Source organism: Palaemon carinicauda, chromosome 28 (assembly GCF_036898095.1).
Source record: "Palaemon carinicauda isolate YSFRI2023 chromosome 28, ASM3689809v2, whole genome shotgun sequence".
Lineage (NCBI taxonomy): Eukaryota > Metazoa > Arthropoda > Malacostraca > Decapoda > Palaemonidae > Palaemon > Palaemon carinicauda.
Window position 1 is genome coordinate 9,304,739 of NC_090752.1, and position 11,408 is coordinate 9,316,146.

At 36.4% G+C, this 11,408-nt stretch overlaps 1 long non-coding RNA gene across 1 annotated transcript in view; it reads right to left on the bottom strand.

Annotated features, from left to right (window-relative positions):
• Positions 1-5,457, bottom strand: part of LOC137621983 (uncharacterized) — a 46,325-nt gene extending 40,868 nt beyond the window's left edge. Inside the window, exon 1 of the long non-coding RNA XR_011040312.1 lies at positions 5,352-5,457. This is a non-coding gene — a long non-coding RNA (uncharacterized lncRNA). The remainder of the gene's footprint in view (positions 1-5,351) is intronic.
• Between the last annotated feature and the right edge of the window lie 5,951 nt (positions 5,458-11,408).

The following is an 11,408-nucleotide window of genomic DNA, read 5'->3' on the forward strand; positions in this document are numbered from 1 at the left end:
CAAAGAAAGAAAACGAGATAAAGGGGTAACTCGTGACTGCGTAGAATGAAAGAATTAAAACACTTCAGAATAGATTGATCATAAAAAATGTTTAACCCTGGAAAGGTATGATGGGTCGTATGCGACCCCTACAGCATTTTCAAAACCTGTTTTTTCCCCATAAATCATCAGCTGTCTCGAATATGGAAGTGATCGACCTGCAAGGGGTGACTAGTCTACATGCCATTGTCTGCTTTAGGACTGATTTTCGTCTAACTTCCCTCCTTCCCCGTTTTTTTACCCCCCCCCCCCCCCAGGGGTCGACCTCAACCCTGACATACCTTTATAGGGGTAAGTGATCAAACAGCAAAGTTATTACATAATTATAAATTGTCGAACAGTGTTGATACTTGTTTGGTTCTTTATAGTTGGAAAGTGTGGATGGATGGTGTGTCTACCACTTGCATGACATTGGTTTTGGCTTAGATGCCATATATTGCCATGAGGTCCATTTTCCCTCAAATGCTAATTTCTGAATTTTTTTTATTTTTTGCAAATTTGATTTTTTCTATTTATTTTGAATTTATCTTCAATAATGGCCAGCAGGCAGTATTCCCTTGGCATGGATGTCATCAACACACTTCTAATGGAGTTAAAAAGAGATGTTGATGATAATATGGAGTTTGCAACCCCATTCTTCATTTCAAGTGGTAGATTGGGCTGTAAGAGTTGTTGCGGTCTGCGGCCATTTTGTTGACATACCCGAAAGGTAAGTTGGCATATCTCTATATATTCTTGTTCTGTATAGAATTCGTGATATTTTGGTATATTTTAATTCATAAATATCATATTTTATAAGAGATACAATGATTTTCATGAGAAATTTACATTGTGAAACTAGGCCGTCAAAAAATGACCTTTAGATTTCGCCCCTGATATAAAAGTAAATTACATCTTAGTGCACATTTTATAAAGTATTTCTATTCTAGGATAATATGAGTTTATTCCATAAAAAAATTAGCCTCTTCCTATTTCATTTGGGTACCCAAAAAAATTCATGAAATTTGGACAAATTTTTTAGGCCAAAAAAAGTTACCCTTTTTTTCTCATTTCAGATCTTGACTTCTATGGGTCCAACTCATTTCCAGCAATTACACGCGGTTGCTTTGCCATCTAAGAAGGTGTCCCTTAAGGGATTTATGTGTATATGTATATTTCTATTTTTTGTGAATATTTACGTCGTCTTTTTTTTTGTATACTTAAATTTTTAATATATTTCCAATAAATAGTTATTTTGTAGATGGGTATCATCTATATTTTCAGTAATTTTTAGCATTCTTTTGAAGTATTTTTAGCAAGTCAAACAATACATATTGATGCATAACTAAATTTTTCCTGAATTTTTTTTTCGGAGTCGGGGTCGCGCGCGACAGAGTATACCCTTAAAGGGGTGTCCGAGGAGCGTACCTATCCAGGGTTAAAATACTTTCTCAAATAGTCAATTTTTGTGCAATTGAAGAAGACCCAGACCTAAGACCTAATGTGTTTTTCAAAAGTAAATGTGCTGTCGAGAATCACACCTAAAATTTTAAGAGAGTCCTACAAAGTTAAAGAAACATTATCAATGCTGAGATACGGATGTTGAGGAGCCACTGTACTTGACCTACTTACAATCATACTTGAGTTTTGTTAGGATTCAACTTCATACCCATAATTTGCACCATGCACAAAATTTTAGTTAGTTTCCAGTTAAGGGATTCAGCAAGCCCAGATCTACATTCAGGAGATGGAATGGATGCAAAGAGAGTAGCATCATCTACATGTGCAACAAGCTTGTTTTCGTGGCCAAACCACATGTCATGTGTATACAAGATGAAAAGTAATGGGCCAAGAACACAACCCTGTGGAACACCACACATTCCTATACTCACTATGGTGACCATCAACAACAACTCTGATCTAGTACTTAAAAATTCAATACAGTAATAATTCCAAGAAATGACCCACCCACCCAATCCCAACTGTTTGAGTTTGAAAACAAGGGCCTCATGATTAACAATGTCAAAGGCAGCACTAAAATCAAGGCCAATCATACGAACTTCCTGACCATAATCAAGGAATTTCTGTAAAGCATTGGAGATTGTAAGAAGGGAATCACATGCTCCAAGGCCTTTACGAAAACCAAATTGCAAACTAGGGAACAGATGATTACCGTCAGCAAACCTATTAAGACGTTTTGCCAAAAGACGTTCAAAGAGACTAGATAATATGGAAGTTATGGAAATTGGGCGATAATCTGTTGGACTCGAGCTACCACAAACACATTTACATAGTGGAATAACATTACCAATTCTCCAACAAGTGCTAAAAGCTCCTCTTCTCACTAACTTGAGCAAAATAACAGAAAACTTTGGAGCTAAGAAATCTGCAGTCTTTATAAAAAAACAAAGGAAATATACCATTAGGGTCTACACCTCCATAAGCATCAAGGTCCATTAAGAGAGCTTTAATTTAACGAGATCAAAAAGCTAAACTAGTTAGTTTAGCCTCAGGAAAACAGGAATGAGGAAGTTTGTTTCTCATTACCTTGCTTCCGGTCAAACACATCAGCCAAACAGATTGCCTTTTCCCTGGGACAGGGAATGACTGAACTATCTGGTTTAAGTCAAGGAGGAACTGTTTCATTTACACCAGAAAGTGCAGATTTAAAGGTAGTCCACCACTTATGTTCCAGGGTTGTATCAGAATGGGTTTCATTTATGGATAGATTGTATTCCTTTTCAGTTGAAGCATAAACTATGAGCAAAAGCTCTAAGCTGAGTATAGTTATTCCAGGTCAAATCTGATCTGTTACCCTTCCAAAGATGATAGACCTCATGCTTCTCCAAATAAGCAAGTCTACAATCATCATTGATCCATGGTTTGTCCTTCACTCGGTACCTTAGCACACGAAAATGAATACGCCTATCAATTATGTTGACTAGATTCTCATTCAAATGGACAACAGGATCAACACTACAAGCCATGTTCCAGGGTTGTATCAGAAAGTGTTTCATTTATGGATAGATTGTATTCCTTTTCAGTTGAAGCATAAACTATGAGCAAAAGCTCTAAGCTGAGTATAGTTATTCCAGGTCAAATCTGATGTTACCCTTCCAGAGATGATAGACCTCATGCTTCTCCAAATAAGCAAGTCTACAATCATCATTGAACCATGGTTTGTCCTTCACTCGGTACCTTAGCACACGAAAATGAATACGCCTATCAATTATGTTGATTAGATTCTCATTCAAAGGGACAAAAGGATCAACACTAATATACAATTGTGACCAATGCAAGCCCAAAAGATTATACAAAATCCCATTCCAGTCTGCTTGAGATTTCATATAAATCTTACAAGAGTATGATACATCAGGGACAGGCTGCTCTTCAATACTAATGAAATCAAGGCATGATCAGATGTCCCAACTGGAGAACCAACCTTACTTGTTATAACACCAGAGGAGTTGATGTATACGAGGTCCAAGCAGTTTCCAGATCTGTGAGTAGCTTCACCTATGATTTGCTCACAGCCTGATTAAGAGGCAAAGTCTAAAGCTCTTACGCCATGGCAATCGGTAGGAGAAACAACTTAACCACTCCCTATGGTAAGCATTGCAATCACCAACAAAGACAAAAGAGGCCTTTCTATCATCATCTTGTATATTGGCCATAATGAATAAGACAATTGAAAATAGAATCATCCATGTCTGAATTCCGGTAGATTGAACACAAATAGAAGTGGTTATGCCTGCCATAAACTTTTATTACCTGAATCTCATGACATCCACATTCATAGTAGGACTTATGAGAGGCTGGGTACTCAGTCCTAATATACACCACCATTCCCCTGGCTCTAGGGATGGCATCACTTTTCAACATTATTGGCTTCTTAAAATTACTCAAAAGGAGCTCCTATTAGAAACCAAAGTTTTTGTGTACAAAAGAATATCATACAGTCTGGAAGTAACTAGCGTCTTGAATATTTGCACGAAGACCACGAATATTGCAATACAGTAGACGACATTGATGAAATCTATGACGTACTGGTCGAGGGTTTCGCTCAATGTCGCCAGAGAGCATAAGAATTAATGGTAATAAAAAAAAAAAAACATATTTAACAATTAAATTAACAAGGATAACAAAAACAATCTGTTTTAAGGAAATATAAAGTGATTGATCAAACCCATAGACTATAGAAAAACTCTGAAAAACTGGTCAACATGGAGGAGCCGATACACCATGCATGGATAAATACCCTCCAGGAGAGTCACTTCAACTAAAGGGAGGACAGTAAGGATGGTTTTGAGAAGAAATATAATCAGATAGGGAAAAGACAACCTCTAGATAAACCACCAGGCATCCATGGCCCTTCTATTGAGCCTATCCAACACCATTTTAAAAAAAAGGCGGGAGAAAAAAAAATAAGATAGAAGTGTGTACTCGAGTGTATCCTCAAGCAGAGCTAGTCTAGAACTGACAATCCTTTAACATGCAATTTAATACTGTCCACTAATCTGGGGTAACTGGCACCTGTAATCCAGAATTAAAAGGCAAACCATCACCCTTCCTCGGCATGAAGGGAAATGCCTAAATTAAGTTGTTAGTATTATTATTATCATTAATACTAGCAAGATGCTATAAGCCCTAGGGCTCCAACAGGGAAAAATAGCCCAGTAAGGAAATAATAAACGATGAGAAAAAATTAAAATTAAAATTTGCATTAGCTTTAACTACTCTGGATGTTTGGATGAGTATGGAACACTGACACAACTGTTCTAGTCTGTCCTTGATTACAAACTCGGCATTTCAATTGACACTGTTGGAAAACCTCTTACTGCATCGTTGGCTTCTGGGTAAAATTATAGTATAGAAAAAGTTCTGCAACTTTGTATAACGACGGACAGGAACACGTGCATAGAACCAGATAATCTAAACTTCACTACCTAACCTATCCTACAAGCTATGTCCTTACCTATTTAGTTAACGTGGGGGGGGGGGGATTAACCGTAGGGTTAACGCCCCACTGCAACTCCTTTAGACTGACATTCTTAGCGATAGGGTTAAAAATAAGGGAGTTCTGGGGGCATGGTCGTAATCATACGTACACAAAGTTTTTTAATTTAACAATCTTTTCCCGTCCGTAACTATAATAAAACCCAATAATGAGCTATACTACTTTAAACTTGGAAGCATAAAGATATAAACTTTCGGCTCTCCATATGGTTGTAATAGTTAACATCTAATGTAATAACTTATACAGTATTATTAATACAACAGGGAAATCCAACAGACATTACCCATTATTACACAATATTGGATATAAGACTCACAGTACAGGGATATTTGGGTCAGGATAATAACGAGATTCTTCTTCCGATGAGCAGCGTCACTGAGAGATCCAAGATGCGATGTTATTTCTACGAGACTTGACCAAGGACTGATGAGCCAGTGTTGCCAAACTTGCCAGGTATGGGAGTTTATCCCTAGATTTGGGGATTTTGGGTGTCTGATGTGGATATTCTATACAAATTTCTATGAAGAAACAAAGACGAGTAAACCTTTATATTGTTGCAATTAGTTTGCTTGCGCTTATATGAAGTATATTGAGTAATTTCTATATTAGTAAAGCCTACGTGATCAAGACAGAAGAAAATATATTTGTGGAAATGGGAATATTTAGGTGGTTTTGGGGATTTTTACACTAGTCCATCTGGCAACACTGCTGATGACATCATCACGATACACAATTTGTCGACTTTACGAGCCGTGTCGCCTGATGGGTTGGTTTAAAAACCCCAAAACAACACAAAAATCCCCATTTCCACAAATATATTTTCTCCTATAGCCTTTACTAGTATAGAAATTACTCCTTATGCTTCATATAAGTGCAAGCAAACTAACTGTAATAATATAAAGGTTTACTCATCTTTTTTTCTTCATAGATATTTTTACAGAATATCCCCCATCAGACACCGAAAATTCCCAAATCTAGGGATAAATCCACATATCTGGCAACATTGATTCACGAGGCAACGACAAGAAAATCCAAGGATCTTAAAAAGTTGATCGACCGATATACAGAAATCTACCCGATATTTAAAACACAGACCAACAAAACAACGAATAACCTATAACTAATAATTTATGTGAACTTTTCATTTTGTTTTCACGATAATAACTTAAAAATCTTATATTATTGTGTTGAATACCATAAAGTCGTTGTCATTCACATAAAATGAGATTAATAAGAGGAATTTCAAGACGTGTCGCAATGAATATACGGTAATTAGATAAATCAGATTAAGGCCATGGGAAGTTTTCCGGATAAAGCGCTTGCATTACTCTGTATGATAACTTGATCAGATTACAGCAATCTCCGAGTTTTTTTTATTTCCCTTTCTTCCGGAGAGAGGGAAAAATTCAACTGTTCATTCACATATTTCAGCTTTTGTTTAATGTTATACCCTTTCTCTATTTTCAGAGATTCCGTTAACTTTGCTCCCACTTTTCCATAATATGACAAATTACCTCCCAAGTCTATTTTACCGCGAACTACACTGTCATCCGTGCATCTTCATAGATTTTATCTAATTGCCAATTTTACTGTAGGTTCAGAAATGGCAATAGATTATTCTTCTTCTTTAGATTGCCCGGAGCTTCTCTCTATCCGGAGAGAAGCTCCGGGCAATCTAAAGAAGAAGAAGAATCTATTGCCATTTCTGAACCTAAAATTGGCAATTTACTCTTTGCTATTTATTTCTTTAAAATTTCTTCAGTATTCTGAATTTCATCAATGTAATTGCTAATCAACAATGTCACACGAAAACTTTAATCCTGCCTTTCTGAGAATTATGCCCCCTTTCCAAAAAATATGCCTTGCCCACTTTTCAATTTTCTGAGATTTATTCTTATAAATTATGATTAAAGAAACACATTACACATAACTCATGTAATGCACAATTATACACACTCATTAAATCTTTGGTCAATTCTTAAAACTTCTACTCAATAATTCTTTGTTAATTCTGAAGTAAGATTTCTCGTGAGACAAGCTATGTATTCTATATTAAATTTTATTCTTTCCCATAACTCACATATCGACTTCCTTCATGTAGAACATTTATTTCTCTCCCCTTCTGCCATGCCAAAACAATTAATATATATATATATATATATATATATATATATATATATATATATATATATATATATATATATATATATATTATTTTTCCACTCTAAACACTCAAACTCTTCTTTACAGTTTTCCAAGTAAATTCAGAAATTATTTTCCATCAATTCTTACATTCTCATCCGTCCCTCTTTCTTTCACACGAAGGATCTGTTATTCATCTCATTAGCTTACCCATCTAGAGCTCTTAGCCAGTTAATATACTATAGACCCAGGCTTACAAGTTAGACTATCCCATCTAATTACATTCACACTGGCATTTTGAAATATTGTTTAAAAGCCTAATCCCGTCAATCCACGACCCTTAATTTTTTTGCAGTAATATAGATTAATTATCTTATTTTACTAACTACTGTATATTGAATTTCTTCATTCACCTCTAGCACAATTTACTATCATACTTATCTTCTAAAACCACTCTCTTCGCCCAAACGGCAACCCCTTAGAACACCTCTTATTTGCACACTATTATTTCTTAAGGATTTGATTTGATTTATGGAATTTGTGCCATTTGGCATGACACTGTGACCGAGGAGTTCCTTTAGTGAAGAGGTACAACTGGAAGCAGTTGCACTATGAAATAGGCTATAAGTTGAAAGGGGCGAAACAGTAAGATAAAAGCAGAAATAGAGCTAAAGTAGGAGAATTAAGATTGAGTAAAGATGGTGGCCAAAAAGAATGCTGCATAGGCCTTTTAGCAATGCTGACAATATACTGCATGAGGAGCACTGGCACATCTATCAACCCCACCCTATGGGATTGATTATTTTATATTCGCCTATGTATAATGTAATTTTACACGATTTTCCCCCTCTTTCGCAACTGAAGTTCAAACAATCTAATTTTGCCCTTGCAAGATCTCTGAATTTCTTTTATTGCACTGGACGTCTCGTCAGCTCCTACCACTTGAGTGTTCACCTTTGGACCATGGCGATTTTACTAATTTCATTTGCTTTATATGGCAATTGTTATCATGCTCATAAATTTATGAAATACGCCACCATAAATAAATTTTTAGTACTAACACATTATGTATTTGAATATACTGTACTGCAGTACTGTATATGCATTTCTCTATGCATTGAGTGACCAGGAATTTACTTCTTTTTCAGTGAGACCCTTGACAACTCTATAGGTAAATACTGAGTTTGTGTCACCCTTACAGCTTATTTCACAAGTAGACATGCCCTTTGTATCCCTATGAGCTAGGGATTAAGTGTTTGAGGGGCCTCATAGGTCTAACTACAAACTCTGAGGCAACTGCTAGGGGCGGTTGCTTATTATGAAGGCTACACATGTTTTCTCACTAGAACATTTTGGAACATGGTCATGACTTGTCCTATATATCCTTTCATCACTCATAAATGCAACTTTTTATGTATTTTTATTTTACCTACACAAACTTTTTCTTGCAATTAAAGTTTCTTCGATGCAACCTTGCCAAGGATACTTTGTGTTCATGTAAAAAGTTTTATTTTCTTGCTTATAATTCCTTATTAATGAAACTCAACATCAGAATGCAAACTTAAATTCTTAAATTATTTACCAACTTTATTTTCTGACAAAGGGGCCAATGGTAGCTATTTCATGACCTCAGTCTCTAGCAGGTGATCTCTCTTGGCCAATTACGCTCCATCCTCTTCTTTCTTATGCAACTCTCATCATCTTAATATTTTTTTTTTATGCCATCTCTTCCTATTTTGGGATTAGATATTTAATGAGTTTTCTCCACTCTCATCTGTCTTCTTGAACTTCTGTCAGGTTCAAGTCTTCATTGACACCTGGGCCTTTCCACAGGGTATCATCCAGTCGTTTCCACATTCAATGAACCCAACGTGGTAGCCTATTGAAACAGTCCATGCTTGGCAATCTGCTGGACAGGGGTTAAAGATCTGCTCAAGCTTCATAGTTTCTTGTAGTGTCTGCAATGTCACTATCCTTGTGAACTAAGGATGAGGGGTTTGGGGGAGTCTACCTGCTGAGTCATCAGACGCCATTGGCTGGCCATCCCAGGTCCTAACTTGATGGGGACGGGACTTGGGCACTGATCATATGTACTGTATATACAGTATGGTTAGTCTCTAGGGGATTGTCCAGTCACTTCCACATCCAATAAACCCAATGAGGTAGTCTATTGAAAAAATCCATGCATGGCAATCTGCATGATGGGGTTAAAGGGCTGCTCAAGCTTGATAGTTTCTTGTAGTGTCTGCAATCTCACCATCATTGTGAGCTGAGGATGAGGAGTTTGGGGAAGTCTACCTGCTGAGTCATCAGCAGCCATTGCTTTGTCCTCCCAGGTCCTAACTTGATGGTGAGAGGGCCTTGGACACTGATCATATGTACTGTGTATACAGTATAGTTAGTTAGTCTCTAGGGGATTGTTACTGTCACTTGCCTCTGCCACTCGTGAGACCTTTAAACTCTTCCCTATCCCACATCCAAACCATCCCAATCATCGACCTCCTGGTCCCTGTCCAGTACCTGGACATCACATCTATCCAACAATTCCCATGTGGTTGATGTTCGACGCTTTATCCATGATTCTCAGAGCATTTTTACTGGTATTTAACCTAGCACTTCCATATCTTTCCCTCTCTTGACTAGCGTATCTGCTGCCTTCTCATAAAATAACCAAACTATTGACATCTTAAGAGTTCAGTTTACAGTATATTCAAGTCTCTCGGCAGCTTCCTCGATGTAATGGAATTTTTTAAATATACTTCATTACTGTCTAACTTCTTGAAAATTTCATATTTTTTCTGAAATGTGATTACCGGTACGTTGCAAAAGAATTATAGGCCTTGTACATGGTCATTCATTCTTACTATAAACCAACATTACGTGTTTCTTAATGACTCAACAAAAATATTTCCAAAAACACATATCCTTCCTTACCTTACCCTCTTGGATGATCCTCCTCCATTACATTTGGCAGCTCCACTCCCCATTATGGCCATGGAGTGGTTCAGTTGAGGAGGTAACTAAAGTTTTGGAACCTGGGGGAGTCAAAATATCACAAACAAGACTGTGTTTGATAATGAAAATTATTAACTAAAAAATTTAACATCAAATAAATCATAAAAACAAGAATACTGTAGATTGAATCAACATTAACATGTTGCTATTCATTTCTTCACTCCACTTACCTTGTCATGTATCTCATTATCATGGACTTCTTTGATGTCACATAGTTTTTAAATCTACATTTCCTTTACTGTATAGATGAGAAGGTTTTCCATATTCAGTACCATTTCTAGCTTCACATGATGTATGAAAGAATTTGATCAGCTAGGCGAGAATTTTTCAATAACTAATTTTTGCGTTTCTATGCATCTTCTCCAACCACTGAAAATTACAAAGCTTTGTTAGGGTTAACGCTATCAGGAATAGATAACTTTGTGGTATGGTTAATCTATATCTTTATACAATTTTTACTTTTCAAGAAGTTTTATCTCCATTTCCATAATGATTAACAAATTTACATTGTTGTGCTAATATAAAATTCGCCCCCCCCCTCTCTCTCTCTCACTCTATACCTTCTAAACTTCATGTATAGAAGGTGAATGAATTAACATCTCAACCATCAATCTTATGTGAAACATACCTAAATTGACATTGCCCAAAGCACGAAAGATAAATTACAATACAAAGTTGAAGGGTCAAAATTGAGTAAAAACTAAAGCTTTTTTAATGCAAAGGATATATTCCATTTATTAAAGGTAATATATTAGATAGCAATCAAGAGTGTCTTTAAAACACAGGATAAAATAATTTTGCTTGGTGTATAACACAAAATTACTTTTCCAAGTGAGAGTGTATTGAATATGTAATGCACTGGGCACCATCAGAGCCCTTACTTAATGGAACACTTCTACCTCTAGACCCAACCGGAGACGTCAGGTTACGGTTAGAAATAGGTTAGGCAAGTTTAGAATAACTACCTTTTTAAGTGAAGACTCACTTGCCTTCTGAGATTTCACAAAAGAAGCTAAAGAGATAACGAGATTTTGAGGCTCATTACTATAAAAGCTTGATTAGTTAAGTGCTGTATTGGAGTTTGTTGGTGACATGGCATGTCTGCTATCATCCAAGCTATATTCAACTGGCCTAATCTCTAGATTACCAACTATACTAAAAGAAAGTTCTCTTTAGCACTTGGAACTTTCAATTTCGTCGGCAACCATGGAAACGC